General features: G+C 43.5%; 1 protein-coding gene across 6 annotated transcripts in view; it reads right to left on the reverse strand.

The window, feature by feature from the left end:
- HHAT (hedgehog acyltransferase) overlaps positions 1-18,553 on the reverse strand; it is a 352,855-nt gene that overhangs the window by 179,062 nt on the left and 155,240 nt on the right. The gene's annotated exons all lie outside the window — the stretch shown is intronic.

Consider the following 18,553-nt stretch of genomic DNA (forward strand, 5'->3'; position numbering starts at 1 on the left):
TACCTTTAAATGACAAGATGCTTTCCAGCATCTGTTTACAGACCAAAGACACGGGGTAGGTGAGGAGAGAGAAACAAAGCCAAAAGATCAGATACTTCAGTTACTGTGTGACTCACCGGAAATATTTCTATAATTCAGAGAAAATCAAAGTCAAGATACCTAAATTCCATTTACTCATAAGTCTCTGAACAGAGCTCTAGAGGGAGATATACCTGCAGAGAGAGCTGATTTGTTTCAGCTGATTTTATACTGACCTGGATGAGATCAATTCCTATAATTATATTTAACATAGATTTAACAACAATAACAAACAGAAATGCTCCCTCCTCTCAACCAAAACCAAGGCTACGGTGTTCAGCCACGTAGGTAAAATCTTGACATGATGGACAGTGATTGTAAATTTGCCAGAACTGCGAGGTAGTAGTGTGTATGCATTAAAACAAAGATTTTGGTTTTTCAATTATACCACCTACAGAAAGCAATGGACTGTGCTGCAGGAAGCAGAGAATGGAACAGACACAGAAGGAATCCCAGAGACCCCCAGAACAGAGCTGGGGGAGGGGAGAAGCCCCCGAAGGAATGAAAAACCTAATAATATTCATAGGAATTATCATTTATCTAGAAGGTGGCAACTACTGTGTTCATTGCTCACAGACACATGTGGTTGTCAGGGAGGTAGGTACTGGCGTCTCTATTTCTGGCGAAGGAACTACAGTTCAGAGGCTAAGTAACTGGTGCAAAGCTCACAGCTAGGAGAGGATGAAGCTGAGAGTCAAACTGAGCCCTAAAAGCCTGGAGTTACTTGCTCCTCCCACTAAAATCACGGGCTCTCGCTGCCTCTCATGATTACTAATTGAAAAGGGCTGTTGATTTGAAGTAACTGCTCCTTTTCCACCTCCACCTGATTTCAGTTTCTCCCAACGTGGCTGCCCTACCCCAAGTAAGCCCACCTGCCTTGCTCCCTTTAGCTCTGCAGGCACTGTCTACCTGCTTGGGTCTTAGAGTCAGCCAGGCTCTGGAAAGTTATGTCAATGCTCCAGACTCCAGCTTCCCCACTGGGGAGAACAGAGGTCCTTTATCACAGGGATGGAGAAGGGAGTGGCAACCCAATCCAATATTCTTGCCCGGAGAATCCCATGGACAGAGGAGTCTGGCAGGCTACAATCCATGGGGTCGCAGAGTCGGACACGTCTGAGCAACTAACACTTACTCATCGGGAGGTTATGAGAATTCAGTGATAAAACAGATACAGGGCTGAGCACAGTGCCTGATGCATCAAGAGTACTCAATGAATAGTACTCTCCTTCCCTCCAATTTTTTAGAGTTGTTTTAATGGAAGCCCCATTCCCAATAACTCGGCAGGAGAAGTCAAATTAAAAATGGACATAAAAGGAAATGGCAACCCCCTCCAGTACTCTTGCCTGGAGAACCACATGGACAGAGGAGCCCGGCAGGCTACAGTCCATGGGGTTGCAAAGAGTTGGACATGACTGAAGCGACTTAGCATGCAGGCATAAGCAGCACTCTGTGCATTCCCTCTTTTAATCTTTACAACCACACTGCAAAAGAGGTCCCTATTTTGTAAAACTGCCTGTCCTTATCCCCAGCCACCTAGCTGGCAAACTGCTGAGTCGAGACCTAGCTTAAAGCACCAGATGCCAAAGTGCGTGTTTTTCCCTTCATGTATCCAGCCACTGACTCATTTAACAAATATTTACCTTCTGCCTACAGTGTGCCAGGTGGTGGAAATTTAGTAATGCACGGCACATAACCTTGCTTCAAGGAGAGCGGAGCCTCGTGAAGAGGTGGCAGAGTCAACAATGATTCAATACAGTGTGATCGACATCAAACACCGCCTCCCTCGGCGGATGGCAAACTCTGTAAGGGCAAGAACCCAAGGCAGCCACAAAGCAGATTCTCAACAAATAACTGTTGGTGAATCGGAGACAAGCTGGCACCTGGGACCCTTTACTGCAGTGCTTGCACCTGGACAAACGTCTCCTTGAGCAACAGGATACAAAGATGCTATAACGGATTTAAAATAAATGTGTGCATGGCCAGTTGGGACCGATTATGAAAAAGATAGAAAAAGGCCAAAACCCAATTGTCCCTTCTGAGGTGCCTGGAGCAAAAGGAGGGTCCTGTGCATGATCCCCTGCACAGAGCATCACAGGGGGCTGGGCAGACCATCCAAGCCACTCCTCCAGCCCGAACCATGGATCCACCCCAACGCTCACTCCATTTAAGGGACCAGCTGGCCCCTCCTTGGGAGTAAGCAAGCGAACCTGTTACTTGTTTTCCTTCCATCATGATGCAGCAGGAGTCGAAACAACACCCTTTCCGAATTTCTAATCTGGCCTCTTCAATTTCTATTCATTAGAGTCCAAGAATCCGGGTGGGTAACAAATCAACCTGTGACTGACATGCTGTAATAAGGCACCAACGCCTCTGTCTCTGCCCTGGCTCTTAGTACATGACACTGCAGATAGCAGATGCTCAAAAGTAATTATTTAACACACCAAGTATAACCTGTAAATACGTAAAATAAATACCCACGGATAGAAGTGGGGCTTCTCTCTTGAAATAAGATACCTACCAAACTGTAGTACAATTATTCTGATCTCCTTTGGAGAAAGTAATCTCTCACAGCTACCTCCTCACAATAAACCAAGACTTCTTTATGAGGGTACATAAGAAGCAGTGATCCTGCGCATATTATTCTTGATTCTTTCTGGAAAGTAAAAACAGGAAATCTTCTGTGTGTGCGATGTGGACATTCTTGTTGTCTGAACTCCAATGGACAGCAGGAGCAGCTTGAGAGAGGAAAGGGAACTGTGGAGCAAGCTACAATATCCTAGCAAGGCGGGAGTTCCTCATTACAAGGTGAGTTCAAGGATGGACTCAGAGGGTGTGCAGAGGAGACTGAACCATCAGATAGAAAACCGGAATGAATGAACTTAAAGCTGCCACCTAGCCTCAGGCTTTTGACTCCTTGTTTCAGTCACTTTCAAGAAGCATCTCTAAGTATTCAGTCACATCCATAGCAGCAGCTCATGTCTGATAACCATCAGCGAATCAGACTGAGCTTGGGCTAATGCCTCCAGGAGGCAGTGATCAAGACCATCCCCAAGAAAAAGAAATCCAAAAAGGTAAAATCGTTGTCTGAAGAGGCCTTACAAATAGCTGTGAAAAGAAGAGAAGCGAAAGGCAAAGGAGAAAAGGAAAGATGTACTCATTTGAAAGCAGACTTTCAAAGAATAGCAAGGAGAGATAAGAAAGCCTTCCTCAGTGATCAATGCAAAGAAATAGAGGAGAATAATAGAATGGGAAAGACTAGAGACTTCTTCAAGAAAATTAGAGATACCAAGGGAACATTTCATGCAAAGATGGGCTCGATAAATGACAGAAATGGTATGGACCTGACAGAAGATATTAAGAAGAGGTGGCAAGAATACACAGAAGAACTGTACAAAAAGGTCCTCATGACCCAGATAACCATGATGGTGTGATCACTCACCTAGAGCCAGACATCCTGGAATTTGAAGTCACATAGGCCTTAGAAAGCATCACTATGAACAAAGCTAGTGGAGGTGATGGAATTCCAGTTGAGCTATTTCAAATCCTGAAAGATGATGCTGTGAAAGTGCTGCACTCAATATGCCAGCAAATTTGGAAAACTCAGCAGTGGCCACAGGACTGGAAAAGGTCAATTTTCATTCCAATCCCAAAGAAAGGCAATGCCAAAGAGTGCTCAAACTACCACAGAACTGCACTCATCTCACACACTAGTAAAGTAATGCTCAAAATTCTCCAAGCCAGGCTTCAACAGTACGTGAACCATGAACTTCCAGATGTTCAAGCTGGATTTAGAAAAGGCAGAGGAACCGGAGATCAAATTGCCAACATCCACTGGATCATGGAAAAAGCAAGAGAGTTCCAGAAAAACATCTATTTCTGCTTTATTGGCTATGCCAAAGCCTTTGACTGTGTGGATCACAACAAACTGTGGAAAATTCTTAAAGACACGGGAATACCAAACCATATGACCTGACTTTTGAGAAATCTGTATGCGGGTCAGGAAGCAACAGTTAGAAATGGACATGGAACAACAGACTGTTTCAAATCAGGAAAGGGTACATCAAGGCGTATATTGTCACCCTGCTTATTTAACTTATATGCATGAGTACATCATGAGAAACACTGGGCTGGAAGAAACACAAGCTGGAATCAAGATTGCCGGGAGAAATATCAATAACCTCAGATATGCAGATGACACCACCCTTATGGCAGAAAGTGAAGAACTAAAGAGCCTCTTATGAAAGTAAAAGAGGAGAGTGAATAAGTTGGCTTAAAACTGAACATTCAGAAAACTAAGATCATGGCATCTGGTTCCATCACTTCATGGGAAATAGATGGGGAAACAATGGAAACAGTGAGAGACTTTATTTTCTTGGGCTCCAAAATCACTGCAGATGGTGACTGCAGCCATGAAATTAAAAGACACTTGCTCCTTGGAAGGAAAGGTATGACCAACCTAGACAGCATATTAAAAAGCTGAGATATTACTTTGCTGACAAAGGTCCATCTAGTCAAAGCTATGTTGTTTCATCAGTCAAGTACGGATGTGAGAGTTGGACCATGAAGAAGGATGAGCACCCAAGAATTCGTGCTTTTGAACTGTGGTGTTGGAGAAGACTCCTGAGAGTCCCTTGGACTGCAAGGAGATCCAACCAGTCCATCCTAAAGGAAATCAACCCTGAATATTCATTGGAAGGACTGATGCTGAAGCTGAAGCCTCATTACTTTGGCCACCTGATGTGAAGAGCTGACTCACTGGAAAAGACCCTGATGCTGGGAAAGACTGAAGGCTAAAGCAGAAGGGGGCAGCAGAGGATGAGATGGTTGGAGAACATCACTGACTCAATGGCCATGAATGTGAGCAAACTCCGGGAGACTGTGAAGGACAGAGGAGGCTGGCATGGTGTAGTCAGACATGACTTAGCAACTGAACAGCAGCAACAACAACCTGCCAGAGTGGTGGTGCCCTCACGCTTACTCACAGAGCACCCGCTCTGAGAAAGGAGGCGTCGGGCCTTCACAGCATGTCCGTGGCAGAACTCAGGCCAGAGCCCACAGTTAGATCCAGAATCGATTCTACTCTGACAGGCTGTCTGCCTTGAGGGGGCCTGGTCCTTCCTCCCAGGCTGATCCTGACTGTTTAGGATCTAGGAATTAAAAAAAAAAAAAAAAAAAAGCAGTGAACTGTGGCCAGAAGCTGCAAATGTCCTTTGTCCATAATCAGCGAGGTATGTTTTAGAATCTCTGTTGTCGTGGCCAGTTAGCATGACACAGGCAGGGCAGTATTTGGTGAGGTACCATGTTCAGATCTCAATCCTTCCCTTGTTTTCTTCAATGTACAACCCTTATGGTTTTTCACCTCCAGACTTGTTTATCCTCTAAGTGGACTGCCAAAATATAGCTGTCACATTCCTATCTGGGAAGTCTGAAGACTGATGTAGAGAGTTGGAGGTAAACATTAAATCAAATCACCAGGAGAATAAAGTTTATACCTATGCTCAGGAAGCCCTGGTTAGTTCTGGCTGGGCTATCTAATTTAATGTCAAAGAGTGGAAAAGGCCTTAAAGTTTATCTGCTCTAACCTCCTCACTTGACAGATTCGGAAAGACAGGATAAGGAAGATGAAATAATTTGAACCGCAACTATACAACTAGCAGCAGAGCTGAGTCTAACAGTCCAGGTCTCCTAGAGACCCAGTTCTTTATCCAAATGTCACAATACTGCCTTCCTCTCAGCCTCAATCAATGTCTTTGTTTTCTGAGAATGCCCAGGACACAATACTTAGAACAGGTTTCTTGCTGACATCATATAATAACTGGCATCAGGTCATGCCATCTCCATCGCCATCTGTAAAAGCCACGTATATAGTCTGCAGCATGCCATTCCCTGACTTTCTCATGTTTTTCCATAGTCTGGTCCCATCTGGATCTAGCCTGCCTATCAATCTGAGATTCAGAGCCTGCACAGTCAAGAATAAAAAGTGTTGCAGGGAAAACAGGAAAAAGTAAAAGTGAACCAGTCAGACCCCAGTTGGCAGCCAAAACATATTTGCTGAAATACAGTTTGATGGCAAGGTAGAACATGAGAACTGTAGTCTTGGGAGGACATATTCTCCAAAACAAACAGAGTGAAAGCTGCTGCTGGGTTTTCACACGACAGCTCTTCATTGCATCAGACATGTGTGTTCACCATCAGATTATCAGGGAGCAAATTCTGGGGAAATAGCCCCAAAGCCTGGAGATTTGGACATCTCACACTGGTAGAGAAAGACAAAGAGAGAAGGCACAGTGCCAGGCCAAGATGATTCAGGAGTGAAGACCTTTCCTAAACTAGAGTAGAAACCATAGCCCACTAGATGTGGAACTAGAAACCAAGGTGTGAACTCTAGTTCTCCCACTTAGTGGTATTTGATCTTGGGCAAAAAAATAAATCATCCTTGCAGGTCTCAGTTTCCTTCCCTGTGGCACGGAGATCCAAAAAGGAACAAACCCAGCGGTTACAAGTGGTTCACAGACATCCTACAAATGTTCAAGATTATTTTCTCTCCTCCTCCGACTTTATTATGTTCCTAAAAACTCTTCCCCGAACTGCATTAATGCTATAGTCATTCATTTATCCCACAAATATTTACAGAGCCCGTTCCAAATGTCATGAACTGCAACAGATGCTTAGGATACAACAGTGAACAAGAAAGCTAAGTTCCTACCCCAGTGTACATACTAGAAGCAGGGCCTTTATCCAATGTGTGACTTGAAAACATTTTCTCACAGTCTGTAGCTTGTCTTTTTATTTTCTTAAAATTGTCTATTGAAGCCCAAAAGTTTTGAATTCTTCTTCAAAGTCCAGCTCATCAATGTTTCTTTTACGGATCATGCTTTCAGTGTTAGTCTCTAAGGTATCTGAAAGTTAACTTTTGCACATGGCGTGAGGTAGGGATCTAAGCTCATCGTGCTTTTCACGTCTTCACGTAAAAATACCTATGAGACACATTTGCCAGCGTGAAGGTCCTCGGCAGCTTGGACCAGTGTAGTCTCACTAAGTGACTGAAGTGGAAGTCAAGCCAGAGTGAAGAATGAATGGGAAGGAGAGGAAGCAGGGACAGTGGGTACAATTAACTCTGATGTTGTGTACACAGTGTGGTTCTGAAGGAGAGGAGATAGGAGAGTAGCTTTAGAAAGATGAGACAAATGAGGTGGTTTTGTTTGTTTCTCCAGGGGTAAATTTTCCACTGTGACAGGTGATGTGTGCAGAAGCCTGCAGAGTTAGTAGAGGGAGGCCTTTTACCAGAGTATGAGACAAAGGCATCTGCTGAGAAAAAAAATGGGTAAGAGTTACGTGGTAGACGTTTGCTGCTTCTGTTTGCTTGCCTGTTTATTTTGAGGGGAGGTCTGACATCCCTCGGGGACTCACCTCTCACCCACTGTGTCCGGTGCTAGTGAGACAGTTAGTCCCTGTTCCCACTTTCCTGAGAAGGATAAGAAGGACACCCAAACTAAGCCAGTAGGATTCCTATTTTCAGGATTATATTTCAAATGTAGGTAGCAAGAAGGAAAGAAAAAAGAATTGAGGCTGATTCACCCCAGATGGTGCTGTCTGATATGTCCATAACACTTTTTTGATGTGGCTATAACAAATTCTGTCAAAAAAGCAAATATCTGCTGCTTTGTTCTATTCTATTTTTTGCACACAAGTCCTTGTCTATCAAAATAATCATAAATAATGTCTCAATAGAGATTTACATTTACAAAGCACTGTCAGACAATTCTTAACAAACTGCAAGGAAAGTAGAGCTTGTAAATTAGGCCCATTTTCTAGTTAAGGAAGCCAACACAGGGTATCTAACAGGACCTATGCCACAGGCTCAATAAATACGTGAACGAATAAACAAATACAAGGATGAAGGTTAAAAGACTTGCTTACAATGACTTAATTAGGAAGGGATCCAATTTCAACTTGAACTCAGATCTCATTAAAAACTCAGAGCTTTCTAAGTAACACATATTGTAAATCATATGAGATACGCCTATCAAAAGATTATGTTTGTAATTTCTAGACTAGGACAAATTTTGTTTTTATTCTTAAGAAAAATACAATATAGGCTTTGGGAACCTGAAACACAGTAATGCGTGAGTGCTTTAATAGCGGATATTAGTTCTGAGGCAGGACTATGGACGAGGGAGTCCCCTCACATTAATAAGGGTAAAGCACCTACTGATGGGATGCACAGGGCCTTGTGGAAAAAAAAAAACAACAACAAAACACAGTGTCTAGCAGCTCAGGAAAGAAGTGTTTACATTATGACAGCAGGTGAGGCCAGGAAGGGCTTCCCAGAGGAGGTAATATTCTAGCTGGGTTTTGTAGGATAAATAGAAATTGGCTAGTAGGGGTGGGAAGTGCTCTCTAGGGAGCATGTCAATTCCAAAGTATTTAGACTCCTCTCCCTGGAAGCCAGTTGCTAGAACCCTCACAGGATATCACTATGGATTGGAATCTAAAATATTGCTGAGTAAGAAGAGAGCTGGCTCCAGAGCCACTGGAGATGATGATAATTGTACTCTTCTTTCTGCAAGGCAGCACATGCAGTGATGATGCCCAGAACGCAACAAGAAGCAGCAAGATAAAGGAGAGAAATCATATCCCTGATGGAATATCCCTGCTGATACAGCTCAACTGATCTTTCTGCCCAGGCTGCCCCTGACAACACAACTACTGAATTATCTCCAAAAAGAGAATGAGAACCTCTGACCTTTGCCTTTTATTCCCCATTAGGAAAGATTATACAGAGACAGGGGCCTCAGCTTCCAATTTGTAAAGTAAACTGGACCCAAGATACTCAGTGTTTTAGGAACCTTGATAAAGTAGGTCAGGCCTCAGAAGGTTGGGATTGGGAACTAGACAATTTAAAAAGTCAATACTTATCCCCTAAATGCCACCAAAACACAGGAATTTAACACAGAGCAAATGTTAACACAGTCTTAAAAGCTGAAGTCTTCTCTGTATGTGTACGTGTACATCTGATTGAAATCTCCTTCCACCACACAGCATTTCTCTTGTGGATACAACGTTACAATGAGTGATTACTCATGCCACGTGCTTGATGAAGCTGTTCATTATGGCTGCATAATGAAAAACTGCATCACATGATTGTCAACGATCTCGTTTCACTGCTTGGGACAGTCACCCATTTGGTTCTGCCACTCTTAGTAATCTAAGGCCAATAGGTCTGAAAAGAAGTAAGACCCAAGTGTGTTTGGTGGGGTGAGGGACACAGGTTCTCCTTTATACCAAAACAGAAGATTCATTATCATAATTGGAATTTCAAAGAAACTGGTCATTATACCTAAAAATGATGTTTGATAAATTTGATATTAGTGTCATTCTCACTACTTTGTACCCTTTCCCTCTTCAGTCTTATTTTCATACTAATTACATATGGGAACTTGGATACGAATGCCCCTTTGGCATTTATTTCCTCCTTGACTGTCCAATATAAAACCAGGGTTTTAAAACAATGGGTCCCCAAGTCTCTGCAGCCTCTCTCATGTTAATGACTAGCAAATTTCATAGCCTCTCCTTAGGCATCTCTTTTACCTACATGGCTCTAACTAATCAAAGAGAGCACGGCTATTTTTCCTTCTGTAACTTTCTAACAAATTCTCTTCATTGAAATTCAGAAGGAAAAAAAAAAGAGGCTACAAAGCAGCATCTGTCAAAGGGAAGCCAGCAGACACAGGTGGAGGGAGTGCTGTGTAGGCAGTGGGGAGCGGAGCGCAGACACGCACAGGCGAGGAGGGCGCGTTGCAGGGCTGCATCACAGTGCAAGGCTTGAGGCTTGAAGCAGCGGGACACAGATGTCTCACCCAAACCAGACAGGACACACTGCCTGGGGCTGACCAGCCCTGCAGAGCCAGCAAGGAAAAGTCAAGAGACAGCAAGGCAGAGCGCCCATGCACACCAAAGCTCTGGACTTTCCATAGACCATCATGCAAACATTTGCTTTTGCTTCCCAAAGTTATAATGCCAAAGCCAGGTCCATGGGCCAAACCGACAGCAACTTCATTGGCGGTCCTTTGTTTAGCGTTCTGGAGGTAACCAAGCAGGACCCTATGGAAGCTTCCAGGGACAGAGCCTCCCTGCCTCATATCCTCTGCTTTAGTTCCTCTCTGAAGCACCTAGGTAACTATATCTGGCGCACATTTCCTGAGCTGTTTTACAGACATGTAAAAGCCCCACAGAACGGAAACTAAATACTTGATGACCATGAGCATAGAGCCTCCAGGTCTACTGGAGCCTCAAGACTGATAATGTTATTAACCCCTGTGACACTGCCCTGTCACCTCACCATTAACCAATCAGAGAATTGTGCAGGAGCTCATCACAGGACCTAGAACTCCCCTACCCTCAGCTGGCCTTTAAAAATGCTTTGCTAAGGACTTCCCTGGTGGCTCAGTGATAAAGAATCCACCTGCCAACTCAGGAGACATGGCTCCAGTCCCAGGTCAGGAAAGATCCCACACGCCGGGGAGCACCCAAGTCTGTGCGCCACAACTACTGAGCCTGTGCTCTAGGGCCCGGAGCCCCAACTGCTCAAGCCCGAGCGCACCCCACTAGAGTGCTCAGCAACAAGAGAAGCCACGGCAATGAGAAGCCCGCGCACTGTGACTAGAGAGGAGCCCTCGCTCTCCGCAACCAGAGAAAGCCCACACAGCAACGAAGACCCAGCACAGCCAAAAGTGAATAAATAGATAAGCTTTAAAAACTGAATTGGATTTAAAAAAAAATGCTTTGCTGGAACTCTTCGCAGAGTCGGGACTTTCTGAGCACTGGCTTTCTGGGACTCCTTGTCAGCCCCTTGCAATAAACACTGCACTTCCCTTCACCACAACCCAGCCTCAGTAGACTGGCTTTACTGCACGTGCGTGAGAGGACCCAAGCTTGGTTCTGTAACATGGAGAGGAAGGCACTTCGTAGAGCTGACCGATGATGCTGCCTGGTCTACAAGGACTCTGGCCTTGAGGGATGCGCACAGAGATCTCTTAACCTCAAGAGATCTTCAGTTCTCTAGCTCAGCAGTCCTCGACCGGCTCATTCATGCTGTCAGTGGGCCACATCTCTTGTTATGAAAATTAAGTCCTCCTCCCGTTGCACGTTACTGAAAATGAGATAGGCTTCAAAGGGGGGAAAAAAATCTTACTTCAAGAAACAGCAATGAGGGACTTTCCTGGTGGTCCAGGGGGTAGGAATCTGCCTGTTAATGCGGGGGAGGCGGGTTCGATCCCTGATCAAAGATCCCACATGCCATGGGGGCAACTAACCCACAACCACAGCTAGAGAGCCCGAGTGCTGCAACTATAGAGCCCAGGCCCTCTGGAGCCCGTGGGCTGAAACTAGAGAGAAACCTACCCTACAAGGAAGATCTCGCGCACCACAGCTGAGACCCAACGTAGTCAAAAATCAAGAAATAAACACTTTTAAAAAGAAACAGAGGTGGTATTATAAATAGTCTTCAACACTTTTAAGTTCACATATTTCAAGGAAAGTTAAATTTTACTACACTTAACAGGATCACTGAGAACAAGCAGCATCATGTGCATATTACCACCATAAACCTGTTTTTTCTGAACATAAACCCATTCAAGAGAATAAAGAATTGAACTTCCTCTCTTCAACAAGTATGTGTCTAGTCCCCGCCTTTGGCCAATGACTGGCAGGTGCTGGGGAGCATGTCCACTTATGAGAGTTTACAGCTTAGGGAGGCAACTGATACGTAGAAAATCACAGTAAACCCAAGATGCTAGGGGAATTTTAAGAACTAAGGGGCCTCTGTCCCTGGGAGCCTGCTGACAATAACAGTCCTCATCTGTCCATCCCCTGTGACTGGTGATGGAGAGAAGTCCTCAGTCATGCGATCTCAGCAAGTCAGAAGAGACCAGTGGCTGCAGGGCTGAAAAGCAGCATAAGCATTTCAAAGCACACACAGCAGAGAGCAAACCAGGAGGCTTCTTGCAAAACAGCCACTTTCCAGTAAATTGATAGCACTCCCTTTGCCCACTAAGAAGCAACTCCATCTTGAAACCCCCCCAGTTTTAGTTAAAGCCAGTGGCTGTATGTTTTTACTTAGTGCTGTGCTTCCACTGGGCTCCGAACTGTTTACCTAGAGACTTCCTAGCCTGCTTACAGTCTATTAGTGCTTCAAAGGTTGTTCTTTGTCTGTCATTTAACGCTTTTTTTTTTAATCAACCAAGAAAGCTAAAACAGATTTGCTTTTCATAGCAGGCTACATTATAAGTCATAGCTACAATTATTCCATAAGAGTCCTTTAAATCAGGCACATTGTTATGTATGTAATAAGCCTTCTTCACAAAATAGAAGTTTAGGTATAAACTTCTCTCTTTAGCTACAAGTGCCCTTTGCCTACAAAGGTCCATCTAGTCAAAGCTATGGTTTTTCCAGTAGTCATGTATGGATGTGAGAATTGGACTATAAAGAAAGCTGAGAACTGAAGAATTGATGCTTTGGAACTGTGGTGTTGGAGAAGACTCTGGAGAGTCCCTTGGACTACAAGGAGATCCAACCAGTCCATCCTAAAGGAAATCACTGATTCATTGGAATGGCTGATGCTGAAACTGAAACTCCAATACTTTGGCCACCTGATGCGAAGAACTAACTCATTGGAAAAGACCCTGATGCTGGGAAAGACTGAAGGCGGGAGGAGAAGGGTACCACAGAGGATGAGATGGTTGGATGGCATTACCAACTCAATGGACATGAGTTTGAGTAAACTCCAAGAGTTAATGATGGACAGGGAGGCCTGGCATGCAGTCCATGGGGTCACAGAGTCGGACATGACTGAGCGACTGAACTGAGCTGAAACCCCTTTATCTACACGTAAAATTTCCTACAACCTCATAATTCAAACCACACCCACAGGCCAATAAGTAAACAGAAAAAAAAAAAAAAGCAGAAAGTATAATTACTATCACAAACCCAGCTATCATATTCCACAAGATACATGAAACAAGACACACGGCCTGCACAAAATATGGCCAAAGATTTGAAGTGAGAATCCATAAACAGCCCAGGATGGCAGATGACCGGATGGGTAAATGACATACCACTACAGAAATCTGACAGGGGGTCTAGGAGAGGACACACGACACAAGCGCAGGTTCATTTCGGTTAAAGAGAAATAGTCCATTTAGACTTTATTTGCATTGTTTCATTGTTAAAAAAAAATCACTGGTTCATGATCAGAGTCACTAGTAACTAACCATGGGTATAAAACAGTATCAAAAGCAGAGCTGCTGAAATGGGCTTCTACCAGCTAACATACGCCTCTTTCAATGGCGCACAGTATAAGACACTGTAGAGCAATGTTTCTTAAAACATTTTTTCACATGATCCACATTAAGAAATAAATTTTTATCTCAACCCAGTATTCACAAATATACGGAGAGGTTGCGGTAGTCCTCTCCAACATGGTCCTCAATGGTCTTTGCCTCCTGGCTATCACAGCCTTGCGGAGTCCCCACTGTGCCAGGACTGGTCTGTGTGACTAGCAGAATAGAAGAGAATCATGGCGGAAGTAATGAGAGTAGGTTATCAACTGTAGCTTCTGTCTGGGGGATGTTCTCTTGTTCTCTCACTCAGATTATGTGCTCTGGTGGAAGCCAGCTATGAGTAGCCCTAAGAAAAGACCCACCTGACCAGGAACTGAGCCTCCAGCCAATGCGCGCAAGAGCGAGCTTGGAAATGGTTCCTCCAACCTCATCAAGTCTCTGACCGAAGACCCGGAGGACAGCTTGCCTTCAATCTGCGTCACCATCAACTGGGCAGTCGCCGACTCTCAGAAATAATAAGTGCTTATTACTTTAAACTGCTAACTTTTGGGACAGTCTGGAATAGATAATGAGTACGGATATGTAACAGAAACAGTTTCCAGAAATCTGACTTACCTTTACTCTGAGCAATTCGTAGTGATGTTCTCTATTGTATTTTTCAAAACACTGTCTTCTACCTACTAAAATGATTATAACCCACCCAAAGGTCATAATCTGAGTGATTCATGACACATTAACAATATACTAAATATGTGGAATCTCATAAATACACATATACTCATAAATACACATATACACATACAAGTATACATACATGTATGTGTGTATATGGATACATACAAAATAGATGAGAGAGGAGGCATGTGCTAGAAAATATATTTGTCCATTACTTCAACAGATTCTCACAATAACTCTGATAGTAAGAACAGAATTAAAATCCCCACTTTCCAGATGAATTAAAAATGTTGCTAAAAAAAAGTTATTTAAATTGCCTAAAGTCTAAGTACTAAGAACAGCAGAACTGAGCACAATACCCAGGCATTCTGATTCTTGGTTATTTCCCCAGAAGTAATCCATTACATACACTTTCTAATCTATTTGTACCTATGAAAGAAAGTGAAAGTGAAAGTCACTCAGTCATGTCTGGCTCTTTGCGACCCCATCAACTATAGAGTCCATGGAATTCTCCAGGCTAGAGTACTAGAGTGGGTAGCCTTTCCCTTCTTCAGGGGATCTTCCCAACCCGGGGATCGAACCCAGGTCCCCCTCATTGCAGGCAGATTCTTTACCAGCTAAGCCACCAGGGAAGCCCAAGAATACTGGAGTGGGTAGCCTGTCCTGTCTCCAGCGGATCTTCCCAACCCAGGAATCGAACCAGGGTCTCCTGAATTGCAGTGGGATTCTTTACCAACTGAGCCATCAGGGAAGTATATATTTGTACTTATATAAACATATGTTTATATGAAGCGTTTATTACATATTCATCTTAACTGTTATATATGATGCATGCTAATATTAAATTTGTAATCTATTACATAATTATCTTCCCTGACCTTCATTTAGTCACTCCTCATAACTCACTGGCTGCTACTTCTCAGGTGTCTTTGCCAACTCCAACCTGACAGATCAGAGAGCTTGAGCTCACCGGTTCTCGGTCCTCATCTCTCCCCTATATATTCATTCTCTTGGCAATCTCACAATCCTATATACAATTTTTTTCCCTATGTCCAAATTTTAAATGCTACCTATATGCTAGAAACTCCCAAATTGTCATTTCCAACCCAAACCTCTTTCCTACATCCCACACCCATATATCTCCCTCCTTTTTTTAACATCTCTACTTGGATGTCTAAAGGAAGTTTGAAACTTAGCATATCCAAAACTAAACTCTTGGTCTTCCTTTTGCATCTTCTCCTCCCTTAGACTTCCCCATCTCGATTGATTGTAATTTATCCTTCTAGATGCCACTGCCACAATCCTTGCAGTCATCCTTGACCCTCTAATCCCCACATCCAATCCATCAGCAAATCCCGTTAGCTCTACTTTCTAAATTAAATTCAGAATTTGAAAATTTTTCACCTCTATTTCATTAATAGCCTTATAATGGGCTCCCTTTGCTCTCCTAAAGGCCATTATCAATAGTACAGTCAGAATGAACTCTTAAAAACGCAGGACACATCTCTCTACTTAAACCCAACAACGGCTTCCCATTTTACTCAGAAGAGCAGCCAGGTCTTCACTGTGGCCCATAAAGCCCTGCACGTACTACATGCAGGCAAAGTGGTATCACAGAGGCACGTTAAGATTTGGGGAGTTTACTTAACAGTGAGCTCAATAATCATCAAAGTTGTGAAGCAAAAAATAATAATAATGCTAGCATTTGTCCACTTTAATAGAAGAACAAAAGAACGGATAATGCATCTTTGTGCTCACTAGACCACACCAGGAAGGTCACCCTCAATTTCAAATGCTTACTTTAAAGAAAGATTGATAACAGAGGAGCATATTTAGAGGGTACCAGCCAGAATGAGAGGATGGAAGACACAGAAAACCAGGTAAGTTTACTACAGATTAGTAACAGCTCAACTGGAATTCCATCACCTCTACTAGCTTTGTTCATAGTGATGCTTTCTAAGGCCCACTTGACTTCACATTCCAGGATGTCTGGCTCTAGGTCAGTGATCACACCATCATGATTATCTGTGTCAGGAAGATCTTTTTTGTACAGTTCTTCTGTGTATTCTTGCCACCTCTTCTTAATATCTACTGCTTCTGTTAGGTCCATGCCATTTCTGTCCTTTATTGAGCCCATCTTTGCATGAAATGTTCCCTTGGTATCTTTAATTTTCTTGAAGAGATCCCTAGTCTTTCCCATTCTGTTGTTTTCCTCTATTTCTTTGCACTGATCGCTGAGGAAGGCTTTCTTATCTCTCCTTGCTATTCTTTGGAACTCTGCATTCAGATGCTTATATCTTTCCTTTTCTCCTTTGCTTTTCGCTTCTCTTCTTTTCACAGCTATTTGTAAGGCCTCCCCAGACAGCCATTTTGCTTTTTTGCATTTCTTTTCCGTGGGGATGGTCTTGATCCCTGTCTCCTGTACAATGTCATAAACCTCCATCCATAGTTCATCAGGCACTATATCTATCAGATCTAGTCCCTTAAATCTATTTCTCACTTCCACTGTATAATCATAAGGGATTTAATTTAGGTCATACCTGAATGGTCTAGGAAAACATAGGTTTTCCCTATGTTCTTCAATTTAAGTCTGAATTTGGCAATAAGGAGTTCATGATCTGAGCCACAGTCAGCTCCCAGTCTTGTTTTTGCTGACTGTATAGAGCTTCTCCATCTTTGGCTGCAAAGAATATAATCAATCTGATTTCGGTGTTGACCATCTGGTGATGTCCATGTGTAGATCTTCTCTTGTGTTGTTGGAAGAGGGTGTTTGCTATGACCAGTGCATTCTCTTGGCAAAACTCTATTAGCCTTTGCCCTGCTTCATTCCATATTCCAAGGCCAAATTTTCCTGTTACTCCAGGTGTTTCTTGACTTCCTACTTTTGCATTCCAGTCCCTTATAATGAAAAGGTCATCTTTTTTGGGTGTTAGTTCTAAAAGGCCTTGTAGGTCTTCATAGAACCGTTCAACTTCAGCTTCTTCAGTGTTACTGGTTGGGGCATAGGCTTGGATTACTATGATATTGAATGGTTTGCCTTGGAAACGAACAGAAATCATTCTGTCGTTTTTGAGATTGCATCCAAGTACTGCATTTTGGACTCTTTTGTTGACCATGATGGCTACTCCATTTCTTCTAAGGGATTCCTGCCCATAGTAGTAGATATAATGGTCATCTGAGGTAAATTCACCCATTCCAGTCCATTTTAGTTCGCTGACTCCTAGAATGTCGACATTCACTCTTGCCATCTCCTGTTAGACTACTTCCAATTTGCCTTGATTCATGGACCTAACATTCAGGAAGCAACAGTTAGAATTGGACATGGAACAACAGACTGGTTCCAAATAGGAAAGGGAGTAGGTCAAGGCTGTATATTGTCACCCTGCTTATTTAACTTCGGAGAAGGCAATGGCACCCCACTCCAGTACTCTTGCCTAGAAAATCCCATGGACGGAGGAGCCTGGTAGGCTGCAGTCCAAGGGGTCGCGAAGAGTCGGACACAACTGAGCAACTTCACTTTCACTTTTCACTTTCATGCATTGGAGAGGAAATGGCAACCCACTCCAGTGTTCTTGCCTAGAGAATCCCAGGGACGGGGGAGCCTAGTGGGCTGCCATCTATGGGGTCACACAGAGTCGGACACGACTGAAGTGACTTAGCAGCAGCAGCAGCTTATTTAACTTATATGCAGAGTACATCATGAGAAACGCTGGGCTGGAAGAAACACAAGCTGGAATCAAGATTGCCAGGAGAAAGATCAATAACCTCAGATATGCAGATGACACCACCCTTATGGCAGAAAGTGAAGAGGAACTCAAGAGCCTCTTGATGAAAGTGGATGGAGAGTGGAAAAGTTGGCTTAAAGCTCAACATTCAGAAAACTAAGATCATGGCATCCCGTCCCATCCCTTCATGGCAAATAGATGGGGAAACAGTGGAAACAGTGTCAGACTTTATTTTGCTGGGCTCCAAAATCACTGCAGATGGTGATTGCAGCCATGAAATTAAAAGATGCTTACTCCTTGGAAGTAAAGTTATGACCAACCTAGATAGCATATTCAAAAGCAAAGACATTACTTTGCTGACAAAGGTCCGTCTAGTCAAGGCTATGGTTTTTCCAGTGGTCATGTATGGATGTGAGAGTTGGACTGTGAAGGAAGCTGAGCACCAAAGAATTGATGCTTTTGAACTGTGGTGTTGGAGAGGACTCTTGAGAGTTCCTTGGACTGCAAGGAGATCCAACCAGTCCATTCTGGAGATCAGTCCTGGGTGTTCATTGGAAGGACTCATGCTAAAGCTGAAACTCCAATACTTGGGCCACCTCATGTGAAGAGTTGATGTATTGGAAAGACTCTGATGGTGGGAGGGACGGGGGGCAGGAGGAGAAGGGGACGACAGAGGATGAGATGGCTGGATGGCATCACCAACTTGATGGACATGAATTTAAGTAAACTCTGGGA

The sequence above is a fragment of the Bos indicus genome, chromosome 16, assembly GCF_029378745.1.
Source record: "Bos indicus isolate NIAB-ARS_2022 breed Sahiwal x Tharparkar chromosome 16, NIAB-ARS_B.indTharparkar_mat_pri_1.0, whole genome shotgun sequence".
NCBI lineage: Eukaryota > Metazoa > Chordata > Mammalia > Artiodactyla > Bovidae > Bos > Bos indicus.